Raw genomic sequence first — 22,723 nt, 5'->3', positions numbered from 1 at the left:
AGGTTCTTTACCACTAGCTCCACCTGGGAAGCCCCAATATATACAGTAGACACCTAATAAATATATGTTCGATTTAACTTTAAGTTCTTTAACTCTGTAACGGGGGAAGAGGAATAAAGCTATAGGTAGGAGGAGTTATAAAGTATAATAAAGAATTTGGCCCTTGATGTTATTGAAAATTTTCTTTTCAGGAGTGAGGGCATTTCCTGCCAAGTGCAAACTTTGTGTTGAAATAAGTCCTCCTTCATGGTTAGAAATGCTCCTGGAATGATGCTGGATAGGCTTTGGGGTGATTGAGGTCCCTCAAGAGGAATAGTGGGCTTAGTCCTAGGGTTAGTGGACCAAAAGGGAGATACTATGCACAGTTCCGCTTCAAAGAATGTAATTTAAACATTTTTTTGGTCTTTTTTTCTTTGTAGTCTGAGGAATTTTAAAAATCTGGGTGATCTCTTGCAGAAAATATTTGGTGTTAAAGTGCCCCAAGAACCGCATGACTTGGTTCCCAGCCCTGGCTCCTATCTGGGGCCCTCTCGGGAGTCTAAATTATTCCCCCACCCTGCTTCTGACCACCCTAAGGGCCCAGATCCCAGGATTATGCTTCCTGATCCTCTGTAGGAAGGGAGTCAGGGTGCCTTCAGCCCTAGGTGATATGGCTGTGTCTAGATGTGCTTAACAAATTGCCTGTTCACTCAATTACATTTTATTTAATCATCTGTAATCATATAAATTATGCCTGATGGTAGTAAATGTTCATGTCAGTTCCTAATTACAGATTGATTAATTGGCTGGGGGTGATCTGTATTACTACTTATATAAGAATATATGAAGATGATGATAAATTAGGGCTGGTGATGCTGAGCCCAGGAAAATGGAACATTTCCAATTGTATCCCACTTTTTGGGGGTAGGGAAGCCATTCCCCCTTCGTAGTTGTATTCATATCAGATGCCTCCAGGAGGGTTTGTGTTCTATTGATTGGTTGATTTGGATAACATCTGAGTCAAGAAATATTTATTATTATTTAGTTAGTGTATGTGTGCACGTAAAATTTTGCCATGCAAGGCTTTTCTTTTTGGCTGTTGGCAGAAATGAATAATGACGAGCTCATTAAGTTCAGTTGGGCTCATTACAGCCTGCTGGGCCTAGAAAGTTCCCAAGGTTGGATTTGGCCTGGAGAGCAGGAATCCAGAGAATGTAGCTGGGGGTGGGGGCACTTTATTAGTGCCTGTGAAATGATTCCCTATTAGATGATTTCCTTTTTGTTTCCTTCAGAGATAGCATGTCCAGTGATCCAGAATACACCTTGAATTTTTTCTTTGGTAACATCAGACCTTTGTGGATGTCTTTAAGGCAACTTACCTTGGATGTGTAATTATTAGTTCTCAGCTTGTGAGAACAAAACCTAATGAGAATGTACTCTGCTTCCATCATTCTCACTCATACCTGAGGCTATAGATAAAGATGGGGCAATGTGGAGTAAGACAAAGAATCTGATAATCCCGAAGTGGACTCTGGTTTTAGCGAAGGGACTTGTGGCTTTATCCCAGGATCCTTACTTCCTGAGAAGTGATGGTCAGAGGAAGAATGGCAGAAAGCCCATGGGTGTCCTATGCCCTGAAAACACAGCATCCCAGGGGCTTGCTCCTGGAGAAGAGCATCCCCTTGACAAACAAGCTGCAATAGGAGTTCTTTCCCTTTATTGTATTGGCTGGATTTCCCTAGATGACTTTTTCTCAGGTCCCACTGGCTAAGAATGGCAGGCATGTCCATCCTAAATCAGTCATTGTTGAAAGGGCTAAGACAACTAGGACAGGCCCAGACCAATCACGACTGACTCTCTGTGGTCTGCGGAGGAGGGTCACCTTTCCTGAATACAGGACCCAGCAGAGGGTGACGGTTGAACCAAACTGAGGCTCTGTCAGTCACTAAGAAGTATGTGTGTGTGTGTGTGTGTGTGTGTGTGTGTGTGTGTGGAATTAGGGGCAATTGGCTGGTTGTCCCAGGAAAATCACATAATGACCCTGAAATACAGGAACACTGAATCTCCCAAATCAGATTCATAGGAAGGAAGATTCAAGTGCCTCAGAAGAAAAACAATAAATAAGGCACATCCTCCAATATGACTTGGCTTTTATTCAGTTCTTCTCATTTTGCTCTTCATAATAATACCTTGCAGTTAGAGACGGTGATCACAACTTTATTCGGCACATTGCCTGGTGATGTCAGACTGTTAGTCTATTAAAGAAACCACACTAGTCTATGTGATGTAGGTGGGTTGTGTGGAGGACTCTGTTAGCAGCCTACCCAGCATTCATTCTTCTTCCTTCAAACTGAACTTTGGTTGACACCATACCCAGCATACGAGGAGGACTCCTGTGACTCTGAGCCAGTAGGAACTTGGCAGCCCCTTGGTGGTGGTTACAAGTTCAAGGATGGGCAAACTGGCTTAATCACATTGAAGGCAAAAGCTGGAGTCCTGCTTGGGGAACAAGTACTTCTTTCTCTCTTACTGGCTGGGAACAAGGAAGCATGTAGCCCTGCCTGCCACTGGCAGCCATGTTGTGAACATGAGGGGAGCAAGGACTGAACTAAATAAGAGCTGAGAGAGGGGAAGAAATTAGGGCCTCAGCGGCATCACTGAGCCAAACCTGGAGCCTCTGACATCGCTAGGTATGATGACAACTTTCCTTATGACCTAGGCCAATGTGAACTGAGGTTTTTGGTACTTGCAGCTTAAAGCCTCCCCTTACTATAACAGCCATCCATTATTATTTTCTTTACAAATGAAGAAACTGAGCAAGAAAAGGTAGGTGAGCTGCCTCAGGTCTTGTGGCCGAAAGAGTGGGGGAACAATAGTCTTTGACTCCAGGGTGAGTTTTCTCCCCCCACCTAACTACCTCCTGTCATGATTACTTCTCAGTGATCACAGTTATCTTGAGTTGATCTGGGGAGTCTGAGTGGAAGGGTGAAATGTTTCCTAGGAGTCCAGTAGGGTCGAGCTGAGAAATCTAATTCCCCCTGGGTTGGCTGCTAGCTGCCATCTGGATGAGATAATTATTACCCTGCCCTGTCTTTGTTTAACTGGCTCTGTAGCGGGAACAATGGATTCCAATGAATTGTGCTGGTAAATAATATCTTCTGCTTCCTGGGGGAAACATCCAGAACAAAGGATGAGGGTGCCTCCCAAGAGGGAAGGAATAGGCTGGAGAAGGAGAATAGACTCAAGATCCATGGCAACAGTACCTCTGAGGTTGGTCAAGGGGAAAGGTCAGGCTCTTGCAGACCCAGCATGTAGAGTCATCGCCAGCTCCTCTCCTTCGGGGCTACACCACTTCACTCCCTGACCCCAGCTGGGGCGATTCCATGGGGACTCGCTGGGGTGACCGATGGGGTGGGAGGGAGAGGAGAGCTCCTCACACAAGATGTAGGGAGGAACAATGACCCGGTGACATGTCTTTGTGTATCTCCAGGAGGAAGTGGACATGAAACAGTCACTTGGGAGAAATACCCTTGACACCAAAAAGGAAAAGGGGTTCCCACTAGAACATGGGAAAGACCACAATGGACTGTTCAGAGGCCCCAGATTCCTCCTCATGGTTTTGTGAATGGGTCTCCCTGGTTCCGGCATCAGTTAGCTATGACATGAGGCCAGGAAGTGCTTCCTTTGGTTAGCTGTCTTAGATACAGAAATACTATCTGGGAATTTATACAGGCCTTTAGTAAATCCTTTCATATTTTAGCATGAACTTCATCTTGGGGCATCAATCACACAGAGGTGCAAGTGTCAGTTCCCCGTTATGATCCACCTGCCAGAATGGACACTATAAATGACATTTCACTTGTTTGCTTTCTAACAGAGTCCATTGCAATTACCAGGGGGCTTTAAAATTTAATTTTATATAATATAAAAAATGTAAAACGCTATGCCGTGACCAATTTTTCCCATCCCCCATCAGTGCATTTCCCTCACTGTTAGCACTGTTAGTGGTTCTATGGGACCCTCTCAGAGTTTCTCATAAAAACAAATATTAAAATAGATTTTTACTTTCTTTTACCCAGCTTTTGCACAAAATGCAGCATTCTGTACACACTGTTCCACATTTTACTTTTTTTTACATCAGCACATAGGGACTTCTGCACTCCACTTGCAAGGTACAGATGTATCTGGGGGGCATTCAAGAAATTCAGATTCTCAGGCTCCACCTTAGGCTGATTGAATCTGAACTTCTCAGAGACTTAGAGTTTTTAGAAAATTCTCCAGGTCATTATAATGTAGAAAAAACTCTTATCTGTTGAACCCAGATTAGCCATGTGGGTCAGCTAGGATGGTGTCTTTTGTCTGCCTTTCCTGGACAGTTGTGGGAGGCTGAGAAATGGCCCTCTAAAGTACGGTCAGTTCCCAATCCCTGGGACAGGTGAATATTATCTGAGATGACAAAAGGTGAGATTCATTCATGATCTTGAATGGAGGTGATTAACCTGGGTTATCCAGATAAGCCCTAAATGCAATCACAGGTATCCTTATAAGAGAGGGGCAAAGGGAGATTATAGAGAGGCCCTGAAGAGAAGACCAAATGAAGATGGAGGCAGAGACTGGAGGGATGCAGCCACAAACCAAGGACCCTGGCAGCCACTAGAAACAGGAAGAAGCAAGAAATAGTCTCTCCTTTAGAATCTCTGGAGAAATCAAGACCCCTTGCTTTTGGTTCCCTGGTGCTGACGTCATAATTCTGGCTTCTAGAAGGGTAAAAGAGTGAATGCCTGTTTCTTTGGACACTAAGTTTGTGATCATTTGTTCCAGGAGCCTCAGGAAATGAACACAAGCATCTACACATGCTTCTGTTGCTAGAGAGACTTTGATTAGCCTGTCTTCCTCACCTAAGTCCCTTTCCTCCTTCTTTGTGCCTGTGGTATTCTTCTAGTCTTTAAAGCTGACCAACTCTTACCTCCTCCATCAAGGGTTTCTGGGCGGCCTCTCTGTGACCTACTATAAGGTCTATTGTTGGTTCCCATCATGGCCCCGTATTTTCGGTTAACCTTTTGTGTGTGCCTGGGATTTGTGTGTAGGCTCCCTGGGATACGAACCATTTCTTGTTATTGTTGTAAAGTCTGGGGGGTGTGGTATTATGATTCCAGGTATTTTTGCCATAAGAATCTTTGCCATGAGCTGCTTAAACAGAGGTAATTTCACTGTACAATTGGCCATATGACAATTTTGCCATAAAAATTAAAATAATGAAAATATTTTAAAAGAGGGATATTAACAGGAACATAATGAAATACAAAAAATCAGTAGAAAAAGTTTTAGAAGATTTTATTGTCACAAGATGAAAATACAAAAAAATATTTGAATATATTTCGAATGTGTATAGATTCATGGCTATAGTTGTATTTGGGTCAGTCATTAAGAATTTAAGATATAATGTTGGGTCTTCTTCATGATATTAAAAAATCTACTGAAAGTGTCTCCAGATTTCCTTGGAAGTATGGCATCTGGTTCCATCACTTCATGGCAAATAGAAGGGGAGAAAGAGGAAACAGTGACAGATTTTATTTTCTTGGGCTCCAAAATCACTGTGGATGGAGACTGCAGTCATTAAATTAAAAGATGCTTGCTCCTTGGAAGGAAAGCTATGACAAACCAAGACAGAGTATTAAAAAGCAGAGACATCACTTTGCCAACAAAGGTCCATAAAGTCAAAGCAATGGCTTCTCCAATAGTCGTGTACAGATGTGAGAGTTGGACCAGAAAGAAGGCTGAAAAAAGTGAAAATGAGTCAATCATGTCTGACTCTTTGCAACCCCATGGACTGTATATAGCTCACCAGTCTCCTCTGTCCATGGGAGTTCCCAAGCAAGAATACTAGAGTGGATTGCCATTTCCAAAGATTTGAAGCTTTTGAACTGTGGTGCTGGAAAATACACTTGAGAGTCCCTTGCAAAGCAAGGAGATCGAACCAGTCAATCCTAAAGGAAATCAACCCTGAATATTCATAGAAGGACTGATGCTGAAGCTGAAGCTCTAATACTTTGGCCACCTGATGTGTAGAGCCAACTCATTGGAAAAGACCCTGATGCTGGGATAGATTAGAGGCTAAAGGAGAAGTGGGCAGCAGAGGATGAGCTGGTTAGATAACTGACTCAATAGACGTGAACTTGAGCAAGTTCGGGAGACAATAGAGGACAGAGAAGCCTGGCTGCAGTCCATGAGATTGCAAAGAGTTGGACAGGACTTAGTGACAGAACAACAGCAAAATACAAGCAGATGAGGGATGCTGCTATTTCTTACCAATACATGTAACATCTGTAACTGGTCATACATATTTGGACTACATTTCAATGTTCCATCACATGCCCAGTCCTTTTATTTCACCAATATCATGTAAGCCAGATTATGTACCAAATACCCAAATTCTGTCTACATCATGTTCTCCACTGTCAATTGCAAAACAAACAGAACTCCCATTTTTTAAGAAAATTATATTTATCAGGAATCACACAGCCATTTCTTTTTGGGGGGAATAGGAGGCCTCCAACTTCTAATACTGTGTGATGAATTTAGTAGTAACAGCTGCTTTTTAGGATTTGTAATAGCTTGATGAACTTTTGGTTCCGATGGGTGGGAGAGATGACTGTGGGCACTGAAAGATCTGCAAATTGGCAAGTGACCATTTTCTGGTCTTGTGTGCAGGTTGGCTTTACACTCTCTTATTTCACATTTCTGGTAATTTTCTCATCATCATATTTTCTATCCAGTTGATATATATATTGACTGATTTGACCAAACTGTCAAACCAAACTATTAACCAGTTAGTTTAATATTTACCGCAAAATTGCCTGACAAACTGCTTGTGGTGAAGATGCTTCTGGTGAAAAATACTGAAAATGACTACTCACAGAGGGCTTGGGCCCATTGGTAACCTGATTGTATTTCTTCCTCTTCCTCCTCAAGCCTCTCTTCCTGTCCACCTACCCATGTAACGTTGGCTTCCTTTTGCTTTTAGAGTCAGAAAATACTCATGTTAGAAAGTATTATGGCTGGATTGTCTCCCTCCCCGCCTTCAAATTTTTACATTGAAGTCCTAATCCTCAGTACCTTGAGATATGACTGTATTTGGAGAAATGACCTTTGAAGAGTTAAGGTGAAATGAGACCATATGGGTGGGCCCTAATCCAATATGACTGGTGTTCTTAAAAGAAGAGGAAGTTAGGACCCAGACAGATACAGAGGAAAGACCATGTGAGGATGTAGAGAGCAGCGGCCACCTGTAGGCCAAGGAGAGATGCCTCAGGGGAAACAAGCTGCCAACACCTTGGTCTTGGACTTCCAGCCTCCAGAACTGTGAGAAAATAAATTTCTGTTGTTTTAAGTCTTCCAGGCTGTGGCACTTTGTCACAACAGCTCTAGCAAGCCGATATAGAGGTGGCCTGCCTCCTCTAGGCAGGAACCCCTTCAACAGTGTTTCACAGTGTTTTGGCCTGACTGCCGTCATCCAAGAGGAGCTGACCACTTCCTGTGGCAGTCCATTCCATTGTCAGATGACTCCAGTGGTTCAGTTCGGTCACAGTCAATGTTTCGTGAGTGCCTGTCACGTCTTAGGAACTGACTGACTGGTGAGGGCACAGCCCTTGTCCTCAGGGAGCTCACAGCTTGTTGGAGACAGTGGAAATGTCAGGTCAGCTGTGACAAGGACTGAACAAGAGATTAACCTAAGTGTGAAGGGAGCCTAGTGGCAGGACCCCTGGCCCAGCGTGGGAAGCAGTGTGAGGGTAACACCATGCTCCCAGAGGAGGAGATACTCAGCAGCATGTTAAGAAATCTGTATCAGCTTCAGTCGGCTGCAGTAACAAATTGCCACTACCCTCCTGCCTTAAATGACAGAAATTTATTCTCTCACAATCCTGGAGGCCGGAAGCCTGGAATGAGTTTCTCTGGACTGAAATCAGTTGTCAGGGCAGCGTTTTCTCTGGAGGCTGGAGGGGTGAGCCCACTTTCTGCCTCGCCCAGCTTCTGGGGGCTGCCATGTTTCTTGGTTTGTGGCCACTTCACTCCAGTGTCTCCTTCTGTCTTCACCTTGCCCTGTCCTCTTCTGTGTAGGTCAAGTCTCCCTCTGCCTCTCTTATAAGGATGCAAGTGATCGCATTCAGGGCCCATGTGGACCATCCAGGGGAATTTCCACATCTCAAAATCCTGAATCACATCTGCAAGGATCTTTTTTCCTTAAATAGCAACATTTACATTTTCCAGGGATTTGGTCCTGATATCTTTGGGTGGCTGTTATTTAATCTGCAACAGAGCAGTGGGAATGGCCTGGAGAAGGAGAGGAAGGCCTTCCAGGGAAGGCATCAGCATGTATAAAGTCTTCTTTCCATGGAGGAAGCAGCATGAAACCTGCAAGCCCTCTCTTCCAAAGGAGCAACCTTCTGATGTGAAGAAAAGGGACAGGTTCCTTCTCAGTTTCGCTTGCCCAGGTGGGCCCTCCTCAGTGTTTTGGCTGATTCTTAGGCTGTTCCCATTCAGGGTGCGGACTCTCCCAGACAGACTAGAGCTCTCTGATTCCTGGCCTCTCATGGTCTGCGCTCATGCCTGTCCCTCCCAGCATGTTCTGGGGGCAAATCTGATCCCTTAGGAAAATCATTATGTGAGAGATGTAGTTTTCACTTTCTTTCAGTGGTCCTTTCTCTCTGCTCTCTTCAGGAAATTTCTCTCCTTTACTTGGCAGATATTTATTCAGCTCCACCATGGGCTGTTCCAGGTACTGGGCATAAAGTGTTGAACAAGACAGGAAGGTCTATGTCCCCTTGGAGCTTATCTTTTAGGGGAGGAGACGGAGAGGAGACACAAGTGAACAAATAATAAATAACTTGGCTGTACAGCAGAAATTAATACAAGTTGTAAATCAGTTTAAAAAATTGATAAAAAGTGAGCAAGAGAATTTATGACAGTGAGAAGCGCTACACAGGCAGTGACACAAGGTGATGGAATAGTAAGTGAGTGAGTTTATATGGGGAGGCCCTAGAAGATGTCTCAGCCAGGTAGTATTGAGGAAAATCTGAATGACAAGGAGGAGTTCAGCGTGGGTAATTCTGGGGTTGAACACTCAAGCCAAAGCCCTGTGCAGGGAAGAGCTAAGGGAATACACACGAGAGAGGGAACTGGGTGAGGGGGAATGACATTGGACAAGCAGGAAGGGGCCAGCTCATGCAGCTTTAAGACTTAGGTTTTTACTCTACAGGAGCCAGGAGGTTGTATTAGCTGAGGCTCACCCGGGTGTGCAGATAACAGATGCCCATGTTGGGGGCAAATGTGTATGTGAGCGTGGTCCTCAGGGGCTGTGATGGTTAATTTTTTGTGTCAATTTGGCAGGGCTAAGGGATGCCCAGACAGCTGGGAAGCATTCTTTCTGGGTGTGTCTGTGACGTGTGTTTGGTAGAGATTAGTGTTTGAATCAGTAGACTGAACAAAGATCCCCCTCCCTTCCCCAGGGCAGGTGGGCACCTTCCCATCTACTGAGGGCTTGACTAGAACAGACAGTGGAGGAAGTATGGATTTGCTCTCTCTACTTGAGCTGAGACATCCTTCGGCTCTCAAACACTGGCACTCATGCTGCTCCTGGTTCTTAGCTTTTGAATTTAGACTGGGACTCCAGACCATCGGTCCCTTGATTCTTGGGCCTTTGAACTGAAATTTATATCATCAGCATCCCTGGACCTCAGGCCTTCAGACTTGGACTGAATTACACCGTTGGCCTCCCCAGATCTCCATCTTGCAGATGGCAGATCCTGGGACTTGTGTGTGCTGAGTTGCTTGGTTGTGTCTGACTCTTTGCAATCCCCATGGATTGTAGCCCGCTAGACTCCTCTGTCCATGGAATTTTCCTGGCAGGAATACTATAGTGAGTTGCCATTTCCTCCTTCAGGGGATCTTCCTGACCCAGGGATCCAACTTGTGTTGCCTGTGACTCCTACAGTGGCAGGCGGGTTCTTTACCACTGAGCCACCTGGAAAGCCTGGGACATAATTATGTGACTACCACTCATCTCTTATCTCTCTTCTCTATCCATTGGTTCTGTTTCTCTGGAGAACCCTGAAGGGGATTCTGAAGATATACATCTGGTGGTTACAGACACGCTGGAAGTAGTTGAAGACTTGGGCCTGAAAAAGCTCATCTGAGGAGCAGAGACGGAGATACAAAGGAATTCCTTGACTGAAATCCAAGTGGCCGATATTTAGAGCTTGAGTAGAAGAGCAAGTCTCAGAGAAGGTACAGAGAAGGAGAGGTTGGCAAGGCAGGAAGGAAACTGAGAGGGAGGAGCCTATCTCAAGAGTGGGGAGTGGTCAGCCTTTGTCTGCCCACCTCTCCTGATAAGGAGAGTTGCTGATGAATGAATTCCTCTGCGTTGTGAAGTCTCCCCATGAATGTTTTTGGGAGGAATCAAAACCTTGAGTGAGAGTTGCAGTGTGAACATAGTACTGTAGAGAAGTTTTTCCCGTCATGACTCTGGGTCTTTGTCATGTCAATTTCTGACCTTTCTGAGGCGAGCGTGTTGAGATAGCATCAGGAGACTGAATCAGATTGGCAGAGAGGAGCTCAGGATGCCATGTTTATAATCATTTAAAAAATGGAACTCAGCCTGTGATATGGGTATTTAGAGGGTTACCCCTTGTCTTTTGGGAAGTTCGCCTGTAGCACCTGTGTTGCTTCTGTGTCAGCATGTGCCATTGTCCACCTATCGGACTGGAAACTAACCATCCAGACATCTTCCCCAGCTAAACGTCCAACATGAATAACAAGACTTTTGAAAACAATGCCAAATGCAATTATAAATACTTCTACAGAAATTCAAATGTAGATTTGATTCATTCAACCCCTGAGAGAATGGCAGGCCTGAGCTGGGGGGGTGCTGGACTATGACTCTAAGGCTTTTTCAACTTTGGGAGCCCAAGATCCTGTGATAAATTCCTGGTTAGAATGATTGAATGATGACCAGGTAAGTATTCATAAATGCAGCCATGGCACAGGATTTCTTAATCAGCAGAATCAGTCATCACTACCTCATCAAAGTGGTGAGGTTGCAGGCCAAGGCATGGAAAAGGCAACCTTTTTGTGAACTGACCATCTATGCATCCTTTAAAAAAAAACTATCCATGAGATGAAGATCAAGTCCTTCGGTGTGGCAGCTCAGTGTGGCCCCAGCCTCCCTCTGCTGAATGGTGTTGGTACTGCCTCTTTGCACACCTGTCTATCCTCCCCACCTGACACTCCAGACTCTTTCTGTTCCTTCTCTCCTCATGCTCTCTGCCCACTGGTCATCCAGGACCTCCTTTACTGCTTGCCTAGTGACCACTTGGCCATCCAAGAGGATTTTCTCCTTTGATGACAGCTGGACCTGCTCTGCCTCCCCAGAACCCCATGTGCTTCCAGTTCCTGGCCTCTCCTCCAACTTTCATGGCACTCACCCTTCCATGAGATGGCACATTTTGCAAACACACTGCTATTGTCTGGCCCATCTCCCCATGGTGTGTATTTATTATGCTTCCCCAGGTGGTATCTTTGCTTCCATATGGATCCCTCCTCTCTCTGCTCTTCCGACAAGTCTCTCAAGGGCTCCTTTTCCAGGTGAATGCTGCAGCAGCCCTGGGTAAGCTTGTCTTTCTCTCCACTTACTCTCTATAACTTTCATTTGGCCTATATACCATGTTGTCTGGTGACAACTTTTATATCTTATTAAACACTCTTATTGTTGACAATTCTATGGATGGAATTGTGTCACCTCAAAATTTACATGTTGAAGTCCCAGCCTCAGTGTGACTGTATTTGGAGGTAAAGTGTTTAGGATGTAATTAAGGTTAAATGAGATCATAAGGGTGGGGCCCTAATTCAACAGGATTGGTGGCCTTATTGAAAGAGGAAGAGGAGAGATATCTCTGTCTCTCTCTTTTTCTCCATCTGTGTGCAAGGAGTGAGGAAAGGCTATGTGAACACATCATGGGAAGGTGGCAGTCAACAAGCCAGGAAGCAAGCCCTCACCAGAACCTGACCATCCTGGCACTATGACTTTGGGCTTGCTGGTCTTTGAACCGTGAGAAAATAAATTTCTGTTGTTTAAGCCACTCAGTCTATGGTATTACGTTACCACAACCAGAGCAGACTAAGAACACATGTTAGCATGTTGACTTCTTGTCTGCCCCCTCAAACTGCCATCCTAGACCAGCATAGTTTTTCTTTTTTTTTGCAGTTAAAAATGCACATAAAAGGATATATATATCATAGGTATGTAGTTTGTTGAACATTTACACATGGAACACAGCACATGATAGTGCTGGTTCAAGAAACAACACGTCACTAGCACCTAGGCAGCCCCCTCCATGCCACCCTCCAGCTTTTGCCAGCCCCCAGTCTGACTCCTAACATATACAAGTTTTGCCTGATTTTGTACTTTATGTACAAAGAGTTACAGAGCAAACTCCAAAGCAATGGAACATCATCGCACTCTCATCGGCACATGTGAGAAGAGTTTTTTTTTTTTTTTCTCCTTATGCCCTTTGCACAGGGAAAAGGAGATATGGGGTATTCAAGAAATGCTCATTAGATGAGTAAAGAGGGAAGGATTTTCTTCGAGTGCTGGCATTAGTGGACTCAAGGATACATGTATGAATGAAATTGTTGTTGTTCAGTTGCTCAGTCATGTCCAACTCTTTGCAACCCCATGGACTGTAGCATGCTAGGCTTCCCTGTCCATCACCACCTCCCAGAGTTTGCTCAAACTCATGTCCCGCAAGTCGGTGACGCCACCCAACACCCAACCATCTCATCCTCTGTCATTCCCTTCTCCTGCCTTCAATCTTTCCCAGCATCATTTCTAACGAGTCAGTTCTTCACATCAGGTAGCCTAAGTATTGGAGTTTCAGCTTCAGCATCAGTCCTTCCAATGAACATTCAGGACTGATCTCCTTTAGGATGGACTGGTTGGATATCCTTGCAGTCCAGGGAACTCTCGAGAGTCTTCTCCAACACCACAGTTTAAAAGCATCAATTCTTCAGCACTCAGCCTTCTTCATGGTCCAACTCTCATATCCATACATGACTACTGGAAAAACCATTGCTTTGACTAATGGACATTTGTCAGCAAAGTAATGGCTCTGCTTTTTAATGTGCTAAGTTAGTCATAGCTTTTCTTCCGAGGTAAGCATCTTTTAATTACGTGGCTGCAGTCACCATCTGCAGTGATTTTGGAGCCCAAGAAAATAGTCTGTAACGTTTCCATTGTTTCCCTATCTATTTGCCATGAAGTGATGGGACTGGATGCCACGATCTTTGTTTTTTGAATGTTATGTTTTAAGCCAACTTTTTCCACTCTCCTCTTTTACTTTTATCAAGAGGCTCTAGAGTTCCTCTTTGTTTTCCGGTCATAAGGGTGCTGTTATCTACATACCTGAGATAGGTGGGATTAATCAGGACCTCAGTCTCCTTGTGGTCGGAGGATGCAGGAATCCACTTTAGCTGTTGAAAACATGCTCTTTTTTGTTGTTGTTTGAGTCCTGGTTGCAGAGGCTGTGCTCCCATCACTGAGACCTGGTTTCCTGATGTCTGTATTAACCACCTGCAGTGGAAATTCATTTGGAGAAGGCTCCTGTCACTGCAGTGATGTGGATCTTGGTCCTTTCCTCACACCAGACATTTCCACACAATAAGCCAGAAAGTTGGAAGGAAGTTGGAAGCAAGGAAGACTCAATCATGCATGCAGCTTTGAAAGCCATGTTCAGAGGATGACTGCTCTGTGTCAGGGCCTCCTGGGGAGGAGGAGAGAAATGGCAGGAGGGAGGAAGGCCTGGTCTTCCAAGCAATTCTGACCATTTGCATTCTCTACAAGAGTGATTTACACCTCAGCAAAGCCCCCAGAATTCAGAAGAGGAGTGACGAGTCTAGCAGGAACTGATAGCTACGTGGAAAGTAATCAGTTCAGTCAAAGAATATTGAAGTTCTTGCAAGGAACCTTTGAGAATTTATAATTCCACTCTTTCACACAGAAGGAAACTCTTAGCATCTTCTCATCCCCATTTCTCTGGAAACACACTAGGCTTAGTGCTCCTTCTAAAATCTAGAGGCCAGAAGAAGGCAATAGAAGTGCAGGTGTGGTTTCTCTAATACACAGCACAGTGGTGCCTTCACCTTCCTTGATATGGAAATTAAAATCACATAAATGTTTTAATTTGTTTCTTCTTCTTTTATTTTTTTGCAGCTTTGTTAATTCACACTGAGTTTATGGTGACCTGAAAAACCCACCCACCTCTTGTCTTAATATAAACTGTTATCTTGGTCTGTTTGTGTTGCTGTAGCAAACTACCTTCAACTGGATGGGTTTAACAACAGTTATTTAATTCTCACAGTTTTGGAGTCGGAGACGCCTAAGATCGAAGGACCAGCAAATTCAATGTCTAGTGAGAGTCTATTCTTGGGCTAGAGATCAAGAGCTGTCCTTCTCGCTGTGTCCTCATTGTGGAAGGGGGCAAGGGAGCTCTCAGGGGTCTCTTTATCGTAGGGGCACTAATCACATCCACGAGGGCTCCACCCTAATGACCTAAGCACCTAAGTCTCACCTCTGACTGCCATCACACTGTGAGCTGGGCTTCAACGTAAGAATTTTAGGGGGACACGAACTTTCAGTTGAAACGGCTGCTGTCTTTCCCAGTTGGCCCCTGGGCAACCGTCACTGTTTTTAGCGCAATGGCAACACTTACACATTCATTTGTTTAATTTTTTCTTGAACACTTTGGCCAGGAGCCTCAGTCTGACCTTCAAGGTAAACTGAAATTCTGTTAATTTCCTGTCTTAAATTCTCAAATCCTTCCACTTTTTGTATTGATATGCACTTTCTTTTCCTGTTTCCTCCTCTGGAAGCCTCTCTCCTCTTTCTCTCCACACCTTCATTACCAGCCTTAGCTTATAGGTAATTCCTGCTCATATGTTAGTACCCAGCTCAAATGTCCCTTCCTCCAGAAGAGTTTCCTTGTACTTCCGTGTTAGGTCAAGGCTCCCAACTCTATGCTTTTATTGAACTGTGAACATCTCCTTTTGTTTCTTATCACAACTGTGTTTATGTAATCCATTGAACAATGTGTTTAGCTTTGGTTCTTACTAGCTTCTCACTCTAGTGCATCAGCCCCGTGAGGGCTTGTACCACGACTGTCCCTCTCATTCACTGTTGCATCCCCGGGGCTCAGCAAAGTATTCACAGCTGTTGTTCAAGTCATGCATCTGTGGTGTTTTGTTATGGCAGTCTAAGCAGGCTAAGACAGATTTCATTTAAAGAAAGGAGTCTATGATCAAAAGTAAAAGCTTGAGAACCTCTGCTCCAGTCCAACTCACCCATTCAGTAAATGAAAAGGTTGATTAGGGTAAGACAAGTTGTTAGTTGATAGTACTGGACTAAATTCTGATTCCTGCCTAGGAGTCATTCCATAAATGTCATCTTTAATAGTCTTGTTATCAGTGATAAAGATTATACTATTATTAGGATGGGTGGAAACTGAAGCATAGGTATTTAGGACCATGTTCAGTGACCTAGCAGGAGAAGCACATAGAAGGAATAGTGAGAATCGTGAGAGGGAAGGATGAGGAAGGTGAATGGGATCTTTGTTACCCAGAATGTTTTGACTGTTTGTGCTCTTGAATGAAGGGAAGGCTTTGAAATACATTCTCAATGTAATTCAACCCAATATTCTAAATTCTACTGAAACAATGGAAAGAAGAGTGAAATCCTAGGCTGGACTGGAGAAAGTTACCTGGAGGGGTGTCCCCACAGTGTCAGACTCAGAGTCTCCCCTCAACGATGGGTGTCTCAGCGTCAGAATGCTCTGGCAAACACTGGATGTCCAGCAGTTTCGGGGTGTGTCTACAGGGCTCCTGCTCTGCATGGGATGCTGGAGTGGTTTTCCTGTTGACTGGAAGTTTCTTGGATGCTATGAAAAGAAGCTGATCTCTTAACATGGGTCTTTTTAGGAGGTGGAGGTGTGGAATGAGAAATGAGTCAGCAAGAAATGGAATGAGGAATAGACTTTGAGAATGGGGTGATTATGAACTAAAGGAGAGAGTTATCTGGGGTCACAGAGTCCAGGAACAAAAAGTCTGGATTGACTCAGAAAGGAGATACTGGGGTTGAAGCCAGAGGGAGGACAGTATGGTAGGATGTGCCTCTCCTAAGAGACTGTCAGAAAGTTGAATTGATTGGTGCTCAGTCTTGGGGGATTAGGAGCAATTCTGCCTGAGGCAGAGGGTTGGACCAGATGACCTATCAAGATTTCTTCTCTCCTGATGATTCTGGGAAGACATTTCTCGTTGTCTTGACAGTCTTGAAATGTCTTTTCTTAATGGGAAATTTATCTGCTGGATTCAATTTAACTGTTGCATTTATATTTTGTACATGTACCTGCCCTGGGGCAATAGTTACATTTTAAATAAATCAAATAAATCAATAAATATGATACGCTTCATTTTAATCATTACATAATGCAAAAAATTATGATAATGCCACATTAAGTTGCAAATTAAGACATGCAAAAGTAAGGAAATGTGGAAATGAATGTTCTCCCAGCAACATTAACTCCCCTGCCTCGTGATGTGGTATAATAAAGTCTATATTTATATCTGCCTACCTAGCAGTCTCTCATTTAGCATGGACCAATGTGGAGGATTACTGCCATTATGAACCTTAACTTTTGTATCTGATAGCTTGTAAATGTGCAGTATTCAATGAAGCATTAGCTTGGCTCTTGCCAGGAAGACAACGGGAGCATAAACTTTGGGCAGGACTGCCTGGGTTAGGATCCCAGTTCTGCCCCCCTGAGCAGTTATGTGTCCTGCTCAATTTACTCAGCTCTCTGGACTCTTGTTTCCTCAATGGTAGTATGTAATTTTAAAATTAAAATTTAAAAACTTGTTTGTAGCGTCTGGACCCTTGACCTCTCCATCCCCCCGCCAGCGTCAACAAAGGCAGTCTCATTTTTATTGATTTCATTTATAATTTCATTTTGAAGAAAATGATTTTGCTGCTTGAAACAATTCCCCAGTCATCACTCTAGTCCTAATTTTCCAGATGAGAAAGTCAGGGAGGTCAAGTAACTCGCCCAGGATCACACAGTGGATTACCACTCTCAAGGAGACCTCCACCCCAGGCCCCCAGGCCATGACTTTTTCCCGAGTCAGCAACTTTCCATTGACCTTGCTCTTGACCCCCCAAAAAGCTCCTTTCTGGCTAGTGCCTTGCTCCTGGCTGGCACTTGTTGCAGAAGGGCAGCTTGACTGTATGCATGCAACATATAGGAGGTCCCCAGAGCAGCATGGGGTGATGGGGAAACCTTAGGCGTTAGAGTAAAGTGGACGTGTATTCTCTCCCCACCAGTTGCTGCTCTGTGACCCTGAACCATTTGGAATCTCAGTTTCTTCTTCTGTAAAATTGTGGAAGAGAACCCAACCTTTCAGCATCAATGAAATCAACTATGTAAAATACTTGTCGTAGTGCTCAGCTCCTTATAAGCACTGAAGAAATGTGAGTGGAATTTTCAAAACATGCTTGGATTTAAAGAATAATTATGTTTCTCCAATTTCCCCTTGAGCTGCCTTAAGAATTCCACTATGGAAATTCCCTCAGTAGAGATGCATTTGAAGAGGTTAAACATTTTTTCCTCCCCATTAAATAACCTTACCTTTCTCTTCATTGGTGGAGAACCAGGATGAGGACCACCCTTGAGCCCCCAACACCTTTAATGTCTCCCATTGCTTGTGGGGTTAAGTAGAACACTGCTCTTTATAGCCTTCCAGGAGGAACAACCCCCTGCTCTCTCAACAAGTCCTCAGGTTTGCCATCTCTCTGCCTTTGGCCCAGCTCATTCTCTCTCCTGGCAACCCTCTTCTCCAGCCCCATCTCTCTTGTACTCCCTTCAACACTGCCCTGTCTTTGCTTGTCAAACCCAGACTGCCATCAAGGCCCATGTCCTCCTTTATGAATCTTTCCAGACTGACCGCAAATAATGGGCCATCTCCCAGCTGATGTACTCAGAGCCCCTCTTCCGCATCCCAAATGAGCATCACTTTATCCTCCCATGTTAGCCAGTGTAATCCTGTACCACTAGGTCCATAGTTTCTTGAGAACATGAGCTAGATCATGCTCATCTTTACTGCCCTGTAATTATGATGAGCATAGAGTTTCCCAGGCTGGATAAATACTGAAATGAATCATAACTAAGTGTTCTTCACTTTATGATCATTTTCTTATTACAAGAGAGGCTGGGGCAGGAGAAATGTGCTGGGTGCTGGGGAGACAGGGCGGGGCTGGGAGACAAGAATTGGTTTACAAAGGCCAAGACAAATGTTGAAGTTCAAGCTTTTGGGCACTACAATCTTGCCAAAGGTGGGATCCACAAAAATGCAACTAAGAGTCTCACCAAAATCAACCAGAGCCTGGGAGAAAAGAATGTTGCTTGTGTTGTTTACTGTTTATTACTTCTCTGCAATCTTTGGAAGCCCATCAGTGTAATTATCCCAGCCTCTCACCACAGCCTGGAGTTTTTGAGTCCCATGGTTGGCATTACTTGGGCTCAAACTGGAGAAAACATAGTTTGCTTTTCCTGTTTGTTTTACTCAAAGTCTACCAAATGGGGTTCATAATCACACTTGGGCTGAACCCCAAGGAGCCTCGTGTTTTATAGACCCCACTTCCTGCGAAGGAGGGGGCGGGTGCTGGATTGGGGAGGTGACTTCCTGCTTCCTAAAAGAGGCATGAGGAAGGACAGGAGGCTTACGGCAGTACAAGAGGCAAGGCTTTTGTGGGCAGAGTCAGGGCCAAAGCGGACATCGGAGAGGCAGAAGATGCACAACCTGTTCCTCGGGAACTTATGCTGAACCAGCTCCTGACTCAGTTAAGCACCTCCATGGCAGGGATTTATTGGGTGCCAGCTACACACCCAAAACTGAGCTAGGACACTCCTGTTTTGACCAAATTATGCTGACACAATTGTGCTGCCAGCTTGTCCTGTTGGATTATCTCCTCTCTTCACCTATTTTCACATATCCAGGAGGATTCCACTTGCATGTAATCCAGGCAGCAGACCAACCACATGCATGTCCTTCCAACCTTTAGGGCAGAGCCAAGGCCTCCCTAAGCGGGCTCCATGCTGCCTCCCTGGTTTATCTCCATGCTCCTTCGTTCACTGGCAGCACCTCTTTCCCCTCTCTACCGTCCTGCCTTGGCTTATGGAATTCCATTTGCTTATTCCTTCCTTCCTCCTTTTCTTCATCCCCAAGTTCTTATGCTAACATTTTCCTGTAACCTGGACATCATTTCCTGCATCTCTCCTTGTGTAAATCTTTATCCTTCTGGTTCTTTCTCTTTCTTTTTTCCCTTTAATGATCAAAGATTATAACTGTACGGTATTAAGTATAGAACAAAATACAATTATTGGAGGACAATTGCTCTACAATATTGTTTTGGCCTCTACCACACATCAGTACGAATCAGCTACGGGTATACACATCCCCTCCCTCTTGAATCCCCCTCCCATCTCCCGCCCTGTCCCACCCCTCAAGGTCGTCACAGAACACTACTTGAGCAAGTTCTCACTTGCCATCTATTTTATGTATGGTGATATATATGTTTCCATGCTATTCTCCCAATCTGTCCCACTCCTTCCTTCTCCTACTGTGTCCACAAGTGTGTCCTCTAACTCTGTATCTCCACTGCTACCCTGCAAATAGGTTCATCTGTACTCTTTTGCTTTTTCAATTTTTATTTTCTTTAGATTAAGACTATTTAAATTGTTTACAAAAGTTCAAAATTTACTTAGATTTTTAAAACTTCTTCAGCCTCTCTACCAAATTAAAGAAAAATTGTGATATAATTGACATATACCATTATATTAGTTTCAGATGTGCAATATAATGATTTGATACTTGTATACATTGTAAAATGATCACCACAATATTAAATATTAAATAAGCCTATTTAATATTTATCACCACATATAGTTACAATTTGGGGGGGTTCCTTTTTTAATTGAAGTATAGTTGAGTTACAATATTATACTAGCTTCAGGTGTACAACATAGTGATTAAATATTTTTATGGATTATATTCCATGTAAAGTTATTATAAAATATTGATTATATTCTCTGTGCAGTACATTACCTTCTTGTAACTTATTTATTTTATACTAGTAGTTTGTACCTCTTATCTTATCTTGGATGGACGTTTGGATGGTTCTCATAACTTGGCTATTGTAAATAATGCTGCTATGACTATTGAGGTACATATATAATTTTCAATTAGTGTTTTTCATTTTCTTTGAATGTATACCTAGGAGTGAAATTGCTATTTTTAATATTTTAGGGGAATTGCCAAACTGTTGTCTGCATCAATTTACATTCCTACCAACAGTGCAGGAGGGTTCAGTTTCCTCTACATCCTCGCTAACACTTGTCTTTTTGATGATAGTCGTTTTGAAACCTGTGGAGCAATATCTAAGTGTGGCTTTTATTTGCATTTTCCCAGTGGTTAGTGATGTTGACCAGCTTTTCATCAGCTTGTTGGCCATCTGTATGTCTTCTTTATAAAAATGCCTCTTCAGGTCCTTCACCCATTTTAAATCCAGATTTTTAAAAAATATTAAGTTGTATGAATTCTTTATATATTTTCTATGTGTGTGTGTCCTCAGTCGCTTCAGTCGTGCTTGACTCTTTGTGACCCCATGAACTGTAACCCTCCAGGTCCCCCTGTCCATGGGATTTCCCACGAAAAATTTCTGGAGTGGGTTGCCATCTCCTCCTCCAGGGATCTTCCTGACCCAGGGATTGAATCCAGGTCTCCTGTGTCTCCTGCATTGCAAGTGGATTCTTTACTGCTGAGCCACTGTGGAAGCCCATATTTCGGTTATTAATTCTGTGTTAGACATGTCATTTAACCAATGTCTTCTCCCGTTCAGTAGTTTGCCTTTTTGTTTTGTCATGTATGGATGTGAGAGGTGAGAGTCCCTTGGACTGCAAGGAGATCCAACCAGTCAACCCTAGAGGAAATCAGTCCTGGATATTCATTGAAAGTGCTGATGCCGAAGCTGAAACTCCAATACATTGGCCACCTTATGCAAAGAACTGACTCATTGGAAAAGACCCTGATGCTGGGAAAGATTGAAGGCAGGAGGAGAAGGGGACAACAGAGGATGAGATAGTTGGATGTCATCACCATCTCAATGAGTTTAAGCAAGCTCTGGGAGTTGGTGATGGACAGGGAAACCTGGCATGTTGCAAGTCCATGGGGTTGCAAAGAGTCAGGCATGACTGAGTGACTGAACTGAATTGAACATACATATGCAAAAGTGATGACAGTGTCCAACTTTTCATCCCGAGGGAAGCAATGCTGGAGCAGGAGGGGCTGCAGCCAGGAGTGCAGAACAGGCTGGGGTATGTGTTGGCGCCATCTTAACAAGCTGACCAGAGCACAAGGCAGTTTTCAATCTGTGTCCTCTGTGTTGGGACTGGAAGCATCAAATCTGTGTGCATGCTCTTCAAGCCTTTCAGTAAGCCTCACTTGCTTTCAGACCAGCTGTGGGGGTTTGTCTTCCCTGAGCCAGATGCTAAGACTGGAATGCCTAATATGAGCTTCAAACCCTTTGCTTCTTAGGGAAGCTCCCCAAGGCTGTGATATGCCCCTCCTCTTCTGGGTCATCCACTAGGGGTATGGGTCCTGACTATATTGCTTGCCCTTCCTTTCTACTAGGATCTGTGTGGGTCTTTCTTTATAGCATTCGTTGTAGAAAAGCCATTCCACTAATCTTCAGGTCATTCTCAGTGAGAGTTGCTAAACATGTAGCTGTAGCTTTGATGTGTTTGGGAGAGGTAAGCTTAGAGTCTTCTGATTCTGCCATCTTGATCCTGCTTCTGGTTCCTTTTTGAAACTTTCAAGGTCATCATCCCACCACTGCCCTTTCTTTTGAGATTCTTTTCTACTCTCAGCTCAACATTCAAATAGCACTGTCTTTATTCCACACTCAGCAATTCTTGATTCAGTGTTTCTGTTGCCCAGGGAATGTTCCAGGTGATAACAGAAAGAGAAAATGCCCAACACAGATCCTCAGAGAAGCTTACAGTTGAGTCTTGATTTGATCTCTTTTTATAAGAGTGTTTAAAAAATTATAAAATGTAATACATTGATATATTAATAAAAAATTGGGGCAGTATAGAGTCTAAAGAGTGACAAGGCAAAGCACAACTTTGTGGAGCTTCTGGGTTGGTGAAAACGTGGAGGTGATGAGAGAGAGGCATCTGGAGAGGGCAGGGACTCCCCACGCTCCTTCTTGCTTACCTTGTCCTATGCATCTCTTTCATCTGGCTGTTTCTGAATTATATCCTTTTATACTGAACTGGTATAATGACATGATTGTTTATGTAGAAAGTCACAGTGAATCTACAAAAGTTATCCTGGAATATATAAGAATTAAAAAGGAACAAATGAAATTCAAGCATAGCAGAAAGAAGGAGTCAAAAAAAAATCAGAACAGAGATAAATGAAATAAAGACTAGAAAAATGATATAAAATACTAAAAAAAGAGAATTGATTTTTTAAAGAAAAGATAAGCAAAATAGAAAAAAACTCTAGCTAGACTAAGAGAAAAAGAAAGAAGACTCAAATAAAAAAAATGAGGGAGGAGACATTACGACTGATACCACAGAAATAC

At 43.6% G+C, this 22,723-nt stretch overlaps 1 long non-coding RNA gene across 1 annotated transcript in view; it reads left to right on the top strand.

The window, feature by feature from the left end:
• The first annotated feature begins 2,709 nt into the window (after positions 1–2,709).
• LOC110139385 (uncharacterized) overlaps positions 2,710–22,723 on the top strand; it is a 32,852-nt gene continuing 12,838 nt past the window's right edge. Inside the window, exon 1 of the long non-coding RNA XR_011482709.1 lies at positions 2,710–2,805. This is a non-coding gene — a long non-coding RNA (uncharacterized lncRNA). The remainder of the gene's footprint in view (positions 2,806–22,723) is intronic.

Source organism: Odocoileus virginianus, chromosome 22, assembly GCF_023699985.2.
Source record: "Odocoileus virginianus isolate 20LAN1187 ecotype Illinois chromosome 22, Ovbor_1.2, whole genome shotgun sequence".
NCBI lineage: Eukaryota > Metazoa > Chordata > Mammalia > Artiodactyla > Cervidae > Odocoileus > Odocoileus virginianus.
Note: the sequence above shows the minus strand (reverse complement) of the source record. Positions and strands in the feature narration are given on the sequence as shown.